Source organism: Vicugna pacos, unplaced genomic scaffold (genome assembly GCF_048564905.1).
Source record: "Vicugna pacos unplaced genomic scaffold, VicPac4 scaffold_21, whole genome shotgun sequence".
Taxonomy (NCBI): domain Eukaryota; kingdom Metazoa; phylum Chordata; class Mammalia; order Artiodactyla; family Camelidae; genus Vicugna; species Vicugna pacos.
Window position 1 is genome coordinate 7,541,430 of NW_027328742.1, and position 9,493 is coordinate 7,550,922.

Here is a 9,493-nt window from a genome sequence, read left to right on the forward strand (position 1 = left end):
TCCAGAGGGTGACAGAGCATCTTTCCTGGGAATTTGGAACTGACACATAGAAATCAAGTTCACTCATCTGGGGATTGGCGGAGGGGAGGGGCGGTGGTTGGAAATCAAATGAAACCAGAGCATGAGAGAAAGTTAGAAGTGAAAGAGCGAGAGACAGATAGACTGAGCTTGTGAGAGCAAAGAGTCAGAAAGAAGGCAAACAATCAGGGGACAGAGGAATTCCAGCTCCTGACTGTCCAGTCTGTCCCAGGCCATCAACGACCCCGTGAGATGTTTAAAAACATTCCAGTTTTGCAGATTAGGAAACAGGCTGAAAGAGGTGGGGGCTGGGTTTGGGTGCACAGTTAATTCAATTGCCGCTGGACCCCACACTTCCCATTGCCTGAAGGCACCCTAATCCTCACTGGGACCCCTGTGGTCCTCTGACAGCCCAGCACCCTGATCAAAGGGCCCCTGCGGGAGTGGGAACCCCTCTTGAGTGTGGAGAGTTCCCTGCCCCGAGATGCCATGCATCAGCAGGCTCCCGCTCACCCCAGGTTAACATCAGCCCAGCTGTACAGTCTCCCGACCCGCTTCCCTCCCTGCCAGGCACCCCCATCCTTACCACCGAGTGTACTGCAGGAATTCAGGCACAGGGATGCCCAAATCAACTCGAGCCCACCGGCTATAGAAACAGCAGACTCCCAGCCCCACCTGGGTTGCGAGGGGACAGAAGGTGTCCTCAACTTTCATGTGTCTAAGACAATCTTCTTCAGCTGGAGGTTCTAGAGAAAAATAAAAGGTCCAAAACATAGTTCAGTGAGGAATTCCTCCAAGGACCTGACTCCAGTGTCTACAACCATGTGTACCTACCCCCGGACTTGGGGTGAAGGAGGATTTATTGATCAGCACAACCCCTGGTGGCCCAGCTCCTTGGCTTGGCTGCCCAGAGGGGGCTGGGGGAATGGGTAAGGCCAGGGCACTCAGGAAAAGCACAGAGGACCTGACCTCTCCCTTCTGCACTCGTAAACCCTTCCCCAAATCTCAAGGCATTGGACAGAGAGCCGCCACAATAATGAGATGCTCCCATCTCTTCACTCACTCCTGTCGGTTCACTTACATGCTGAGCATCCACTGGGTCCCAGGACATGACACATAGGATGGCTGATGGGACAGGCTTGGTCCTTCCCCCTGGAACCTGTTCAATCTGATCAAAGAATGATCACTCATAAAGAGTTTCTCAAAATTATACAGAGACCAAAGACCAACTGCAGAGTGAACCAAATTTAAAAATATATATGAAGATCCCCCAGTCTCCCCGCCTAAGGTCAACAGCATAAAGCAAAAAATTCTTGCCTTTAATCACCAAGGAAGTTGTCACCCCCTCTCAGGTGGAAAGGAGAGTTATTCTTTGAGCACGTCACAGAAGTGCTCCATCGGATTGGACCAGGGCACCTACATTCATTCAGCAAATTTGTATAAGCTCCTACTACGTACGGGAATCTCCTAACTAGACCGTTCCCAAGGCTCTCGGGCTTTATCAGTCAACAAAATAGACATGATTCCCCATCACTGGGGGCTCAGAATTTTAGCAGAGGAAACAGGCAGCATGTTGGGGTAGCAAGAGTTTGGAAAAATTTTTAAAAAAGAGTGATATGAGCAAACTCGGGTGATGGCGGTGGGGTGGGAGGCAGGCAGGAGGGAATAAGGCGATCCTGGCAGATCTCACGGAGTAATGAACTTGAAGCAGAATAGATCCGGAGGAAGAAGGAAGAGCCGGAGCCAGAGGCCCCCAGAGTGAGGGGGAGAGTGTGGGCGGAGAGGCAGAACACGCCGGGTCCTGAGGCCTTTGTGACGACTTTGGCTCCTAATGACATGGTGACCCGTTTAGTGAGTTTTGAGGGGAGGGGTGATGTAGTCCAACTTATGCTTTTGTGTTTGTGTCTTTTGGGGGGAGGTAATTTATTTATTTTAATGAATGTGCTGGTGATTGAACCCAGGATCTCAAGCATGCTAAGCATGCGGCCTACCACTGAGCTACACCCACCACCCCAATGTATGTTTTTACAGGCTCCCTCTGACTCTGTGTGGATGAGAGATTGTAGGAAAGCAAAGATGAAAACAGGAGGCTATTGGTATCCAGGAAGGGCTGAAGGTGGCTCTTAGGAGGGCAGGGAGCAGAGAGCAGGTATTTAATTAAGACAGAATATCCAGAATTTTCTAACAAGCTGGATTTGCTGTCTGTGAGTGTAAAAGAAAGAGAGAGAAAGGACATGGTTCCAACATCTGGGCCTGGACAATGGGAGGGATGTCCTCTCCGGATGGGAAAGGGGATGGGAAAAGGTGGGGCTGAGCAGGTGGAAAGGGGCTGGTATCAGCTCAGTTCTTTAATGTCATGGTTAAGGGGTGTATTACATATTGCCACAGAAGTGCCTAATAGGTAGAGGAATCTGTTTTCTTTTTCTTTTTAACATTTAAAAAATATAATTTAAACATATTAATTGTATTATGTGAATGATTTGGGAATTTTGTTTCATGCCAAGGTATATGTTATATATAGCCAAATGGAACATATATCAAAAAAGGGGAGAAACGAGGGCTTTCACATAAACTGACTGTCCGTAACGTAGGTAAAATTTCAATAAAACCAGTCTTCAGGGCAAAAACCTCATCTCGGTGTTACATAAAAATAAATGAAAAACGACTATGTTGATGTACCATTATTTCATGTTACATAATAGCCCCAAACTATCACAGTGTTTAACTATGAGGCTTGTAGAAATACTATTCGCTTTATTCACATAAATACAGAAGTGCAGAAATGTTCTAAGGTAGAATTAGCATCTTAGTGGAAATAATACATATTTGAGCATTTTACATGATATATATGTACTGATTCAAAATTTGGAAAAGTAATTACATAGTAGAACATATGTATGAATGAGAAAGCAAGATGAATGAAAGGAAAAGAATGTGATGTGAGTCTCAGGGATAAAGGCTCAGATGGAAAGGGGAAATCAGGGAATTTTGGAGAAATCGAGAAATTGATGGCATGCCAATTTCCAAGGCTGGGTTGCTTCCACCAAAGGAATAGCAGAGAGAGAGAGGAGAGGCCCAGGAACCCACCCTGGGGAACACCCACAGTATATGTTTGGAAAAAACAGGAGACATTGGCAAAGGACCAGCCAGCAGGCCAAAAGCAGAAACAGACAGAGCAATGGGCTGGAGGTTGAATGAAGCAGGAACACGGGTAGGAGGGATGGAAGAGCTGGGTCAAATGCTGCCGAGGGGCCAAGCATGATGAGGAGTCAAAATTGACCACTATATTTAGCAACATGGGGTCACTGATGGCCTTGACAGGGCAGTTTCCATAGAGCAAGGGATCAGGCGAAAAGCCAGAGTGGGTGTAAAAGGGGATGGCTCAAGAGAAGATGCAGACAGTGAGTTTAAACAACTCCTTAAAGATTTGCTGCAAAGACACAGGGTGGCAATTGGTGGGGGTGAATTAGGGTCAAGGAGTGCTGTTTGTTTAAGAGGATGGACGTTTATATACTGATGGTGCCAACTAGCAGGACAACAAAATAGATGAGGCAGTGAAAGAGAGGATGGTTTTGGGAGTGACAACCCAGAGAAGATGGGAGGGATGGGGCCTCGGGGACTTTTGGAGGAACTGGCTTTCGATGCCAATTTTAATAAGCAGTGGGGCACCGAGAGTGAGGTCACAGACATCAGAAGGTGAGCGCATGTGCTGGGAGTTGCTTGTGAAATTTCTCTTCTGTTGGCTTGTTTGCTTGTTCAAAGTATAAAACTAACGTTACCAGCTGAGGAACAAGGAGGAAGAAAGAGTTACTGGAGCCATGAGCAGAAGATAAGAAAGAGCCTTCCAGGGAGAATGGGACAGTAAAAAGGGCAGGGGGAGGCGGGGGAGTGAGCTCCCAGAAAGTTACATTTTCTCTTTGACGTCCCCAAATGTGTGATGTGTTATTACCCTTCCTGCTGTCTACAAAATAAAAATTAATTATATTTCAGAGGAAATGCTATTTCATTCTAAGAGGCTGCCTGTTTCTCAGGAATGGTCATCTTAAACTGCAAATATTACAAACAACGTTGAAAAGATGAACCTGTGTACATAAAATCCCCTATTTTCTATTAATCTGTTTACTACTTAGTTCCCCTATCAATAACACATAACAAATACTGCCATGATGGAGGTACATCGATGCTTAAAAGGAAATGAGATCTGTATCCTTTTGCTAAATTCCATGGCTTCCTTAATATGCAGTTCCACTTGGAATTTAGGAATGTCTGGTATAAGAAGTGAGAAACAGTTTGAGAAAATCCCGGCTCAGAATTATACATCACAACCACATCTCACAAGTATATACAGCCGTAAAAAAGTTTAAAAGCAAAACTCCGTAACTATTCTTAAAGACCTTTGCAAACCTGGGCCTGCCAAGATGTTTCCAAACTGGAAAGGAACTCCAATCTCTTGCCTGGTACCGGACCAGAGGCTGGCCAGCCTTTTCTGTAAAAGCGAGAGAGTAAATATTTTCAGTTTTGCAGATCATTTTGTTGTAACCATTCAGGTAGGCAATAAGAAAGCTAAGAGCACTGGGAGACAGGAAACAAACGGGCATGCCCACACTCTCCCTTCCACTCAGGGCAGCTTCTCTGTGGTGGGGAGCTTTGCCACAATCACTTGCTTCTTTGTTTCCATTGGTTTCTTTGTTTCCACCTTACTGCTCAAGCTCAGAACTTCAGGTGGGCCTGGTCCTTCAGCATCCATGCAGAGAAGGCTGAGCGGGGTTGGGAACCCCACCTGATGGAGAAGAGAGATTACTGGGAGGGACATTGTGGAGGCCACCATGACACGAGACAATCACACCTTCCGGGGTGAAAGGGAATGAAGACAAGGGAAGGACACAGTAGTGGGACCCCTAGGTCGCCTGCCAGGCTTGTTCTCCCTCCACGGCAACCATGGGGGACTGGGGGGTGTTGGGCTTCAGCTACGGTGATTAGGATGAAGGGACTCAATATAAAGGACCCTCCACCTCCTCACTAGGTTCCAAACGCAGCCCCTCTAAGTCCACCCTCTGAGTTTCTGGAACTCTGCTGGAAGAATACATGAGCAGGCCAGAGCCCAAGCCAAACATGACAGGGGTCTCGTGGGGCTGTAACCCCATGCTCAGTGGTCGGGGACTCCTTGCAAATCTGCAGAAATCCCTGTTCCACCTCATTCCTGGGAGAAACCCCAGATCTCCTCCTGCTCTGTCTGTTCTTCTCTTGAGGCTATTGTCCTGGAGGGATGCTGAGTCCTTGAACCTGGTCCTCCAAACGTACATAAGCAGCCTGTTCAATAAAACAAATTATGCACTTTTTCACATTTGCCAGTTTTTTGATTCCAGAAAGGCTGTGGGACTCATTCTCACAGTCTCCTGTGCCGCCACCACATGGTGGCCCTCTGCTCATGTAAACACGATTTCCCACAACCGCACCCTGCCTCCCAGCTTGTCAGAGGGGAGTGTCCCACAAAGACACAGGTGTTTGTGAGGATCCTGTCCCCCAGCAGAAAGCCTGCTCCTGGAGCCACGGACAGGGATCTGGCCTCCTAAGCCGCTCAGCTCTAATTCAAAGCCTAAAGTGGGGGCCCCGAACATTGCTGAATGACTTTCTGAATCACCTGGACTGGAGGGGACTGATTTTCTTTCCAGGAATGGAGGTAGCGTAGCCTCCATTTTCAGGGCTGACCTTGACGATGGATCTAGTTCCCCCGACTGCACCGCAGGAAGGAGAGGCCCTTCCATCCCACAGCTTGGAAACCCAACCCAAGGGAGTACTGAAGCAGTGCATTGCTGCAAGGTCCAGCATCCCTGCAGAGTGGCCTCTGCCCTTGAATGAGCCCCTTCCCAGGGCCTTTCTTGCCCGGACATGACCACACCCCAGGCTGTGCCAGAGCTCTGGGGCTCTGCGTGTCCAGGGCACACAGGTGGGACCTGAGCCAGGTGTCCCCTGGGCCTCAAGGGAGAGAGGTCTGCTTCTGTATCAGGGGAAGGTGACCCCACAAGGCTGGCAGGACACTCTCAATATGGACCTCCAGGAGCCCTGAGAGCAGTTTCCCTGCAGGTGTTAAGAGCCATCATCAGGAGGGCAGGCCCCTCTTTGTGCAGACCATCCCGCAGTGCTGGGCCCACGTGCTGACCACAGAAATCTACATGCCCCCAGGATACCCCAGGCAACCTCACAACTTCGTCACTTGGTGACCTGGGTACCACGAGCTCCTTGGCCATCCCATGAGGGTGGTCCTTGCAGGCATGGTCTCCAGGTTCTCCCGTTGAGAAATCCCCCTGGGTGCCTGTGGTCACAGAGCACACACCAGAAGATTCTAGTCCTGCAGTGACCCCCACAGCAGTCAGCTCCCCTGTGCATGTCCAGGGACAAATGACAGCAATTTATTGCCAGGAACCGTGATGAACAAGGGGGTGGGATTCCATACTAAGTTCAGGATCCTGGTAACTCACTCTGCACCCCAAAAAGCTTCCATGAGAAATGTGTGTATTGGGATGTCTGTGCCCCTAGAAGAGCTGTTCCTGAGGGTTCCTGGGACCCTCCAGCCCCTCTCAAGGTTCTCAGATCCTGGGTCTAAATTTCTATCTTCCTCTTTTGGTGTATGGCCACCTGTGTCTCGTGGTCACAGGTCACTTTATTGCATGACTTGGCATGTTCTTAGTGCTCGTCCTCCACCCCTGCACTAGACTCCCAAGATGTTCCCACTGACCCTTGGCTCCCTGGGTGGCTCGGAGGGCCCTAAGTCTGCACCCTTCACTCTCCTCCTCTATCCCCACCTCTGGGGCCACCCCTAGGTGGACTTGGAGGTGTTTGTAAATGAGTCTTACACAAGGACATGTCTGGACAAAGCAGGACCCCACCCCCGGAAAACTCACCTGCTCCCTTCTCAGAAGAGGACCCCACAGCCCCACATTGCCTCCCAGGGGTCTACTCAGGACACAGTCCTCCAGTTCTGGGCAAGGTGGCTCCCTGGAATCCTTGCTCCAGGAAGAGTCTCTCTGTCCTTCTTCAGAGTTTAGAGGTGTTCCCATGTCCCTGACCACCAAGATGCCCAGCACAGTCCCTTCAGTGACCTGGAGAGACAAGGAACTTATGTGGCCACAGGTCTCACAGGACACACCTGCAGGGACCCCAGGCTAAAGGGCTGTCCTTCTGCCTTCTCAGGTGTGGCTCCCGTGGTACCTTTTTGCAGGGGGTCCAAACGGGGAGTGTGGCCCAAAGCAGTTCATGGGGCTCTCTGGGCAGGGAAGACTTGGGCCAGGTGGCCTTGCCTGGTTTCCCTGCTGGGCCACTCTGAAAACCCCCACTCCTCTGGCTGTGGCTGGAGGCCCCCCAAACCTCAGGGCGGGGCCCTTTCTCTCAGCCTCCACTGACTCCAAAGCCACGCTGGTGCTGGCCAGGGGAAAGAGCTTTCTTGCCTTCTTTTGGCCAAGTTGCCACAGGTGGATGCTGCGGGGAGCTGGAGAGAGAGGTAGCACTTGCTCAGATGTGAGTGGTTAAGCAATTTGACACCCTGTCAACTAGCCTTAAACATTGGAATGAGGACTTTCCCGGTAAAGCTGGAAGTTACTTTCAGTAACTTGTCTAAAGATTTCTTTCTTTTTTTTCCACTTAAAGACTCATAAAATCTCTCCCAGGTCATTCCTGGTATGGACCATTATCCAGGGATCAATCAGGAAATGCAGGAGGAGAGGGGTGGGGGTGGGGGAGAGGGGAGGTTAGATCAGAGCCCACGGAGAGGAGATGCCCCTCCCAGGAGCCACACACTGGGCTGTGGCTTCTGGCATCCAGCTCTCCTGTTCTCAGGCCCATTCCATCTGCGGAGTTTTCCCAAAAAAACAATGGTGGAAGGGCCATGGAGGACACCTAGACCTTCCAGAATAGACAGGGGGAGCAGAGTCACCATGCTGGCCCTGGGTTTGGAGACAGACCTGCAGTGGAGACCACAGGCTTCTGAGAAGCCAGTTTCGAAATAAAGGCAGTATGCGCTGGAATACCCGGTTCTAGCGAGTTCTTCATCATAGACATGTAATTTACATAGTTCTCACCACGAAATTCTGTGTTCCCAACACGCTACATGAATGACGGCTTCAACACACATTCACTTCTGAGATGTGAACAAGTGTAGAGCCGCTCTTTCATCCAGCATAATGGGCATGGCTACACCTAAGAACACTTACCAAGATTTCTCAGCAAGAGCCAATTTCGAAATAAAGGCAGTTTGTGCAGGAAAAGCCTGTTGGAGTGAGGGCTTCCCCATACACATGTAAGTTATATAGTTCCCCTCACCATGAAACGCTGTTCCCAACATGCTACATGCATGAAGGCTTCGACACACATTCAGTTCTAAGATGTAAGCATGTGGAGAGCCGCTCTTTCATTCAGCACAAAAGGCATGGTTACACCCAGGAAGATTTACCCAGATTTCTCAGCTGCTTCCTTCAGCCAGATTCAAAATAAAGGCAGTTTGTGCTGGGAAAGCCTGTTGGAGCGTGTTCAGAGCTGTTTCGGGCTCTGTCCCAGCTGGAGGGTGCAAAGCCCAACCTCCAGAAAGAGGGACCAGGACCCCACCCGCCAGGTGGTGTTGCCTTTGTTGGGGAACAGTGATCTTTGGGTAAGATATTTTGCGGCTCTCTCTAAAAACTGCTTTGACTTAAGTTTGCATCCTAGTCACCAGTTCCAGGACAACAGAAAAGGCATACCCTACATCCCTTTGCACTCAACTCTTCCCAAAAGAGCAAATATTTGTCCATGAAAATACCAGCTGCTCTTCTAAGGCCCACTAAATACCCAGCAGTGTGGGCGGTGCACTCTTGATCAGGGACAGGAGGAGAGGGAACAGCGGTCCTCCGGCAGGCTTGACCTGGTGTGGCAGCTGCGCTGTGGGTGCGTGGTGGGGAGGGAATGCAGGGAATCCTGTTTGAGGGGCCTCTGTGCACGCCTGCATTATAGTCTGAGGTTTCATACAAAGGCTCCAGGCATCCTAACTGATCAAATACAGCCCCCACCCTTGGGCTGGAACCACCAGGAGATAAGTACCTGTAACAGGGACAGTGCCTGGTGTGGGGAGAGGTCATGGGACACTCCGGGGTCAGGGGCGGTGGTGCTGGGGAAGGCAGGGTATGCAGTGAAGGGTGGAGGGAGCAGGGTCCTTTGCTTGGGGGTGCGAGTTCTTTGGGAGACCACAGGGCATGGCACACATCATCCCCACCCTATACCCCAAATTCCTAGCCCCGCCAACACAGGGGCTGCTCTGCACCCTCTCAACGTGGCTCTCCTGTAAGACCGCACCCAACCAGGCATCTGGCACCCTGCCCTACCTCCCCTCTTGGGACAGATCCCGTCTTCTTGGAAACTGCCTAACAGCGCGTATTCAAGGCCGGCAGCCGGCCTGGCGGATCTGCACTTCAGGTGCCCTACCTGGCCAGCCGTGCCTGCCTGGGCTCAG

The 9,493-nt window shown here is 50.4% G+C and overlaps 1 long non-coding RNA gene across 1 annotated transcript; it reads right to left on the reverse strand.

Annotated features, from left to right (window-relative positions):
• Positions 1 to 604: 604 nt before the first annotated feature.
• LOC140694315 (uncharacterized) lies at positions 605 to 6,984 on the reverse strand. The gene is made up of 6 exons (XR_012070046.1): positions 6,921 to 6,984; positions 5,212 to 5,328; positions 4,623 to 4,798; positions 4,413 to 4,504; positions 1,100 to 1,186; positions 605 to 764 (listed from the first exon to the last, which is right to left on the reverse strand). It is a non-coding gene; the product is annotated as an uncharacterized lncRNA (long non-coding RNA).
• Between the last annotated feature and the right edge of the window lie 2,509 nt (positions 6,985 to 9,493).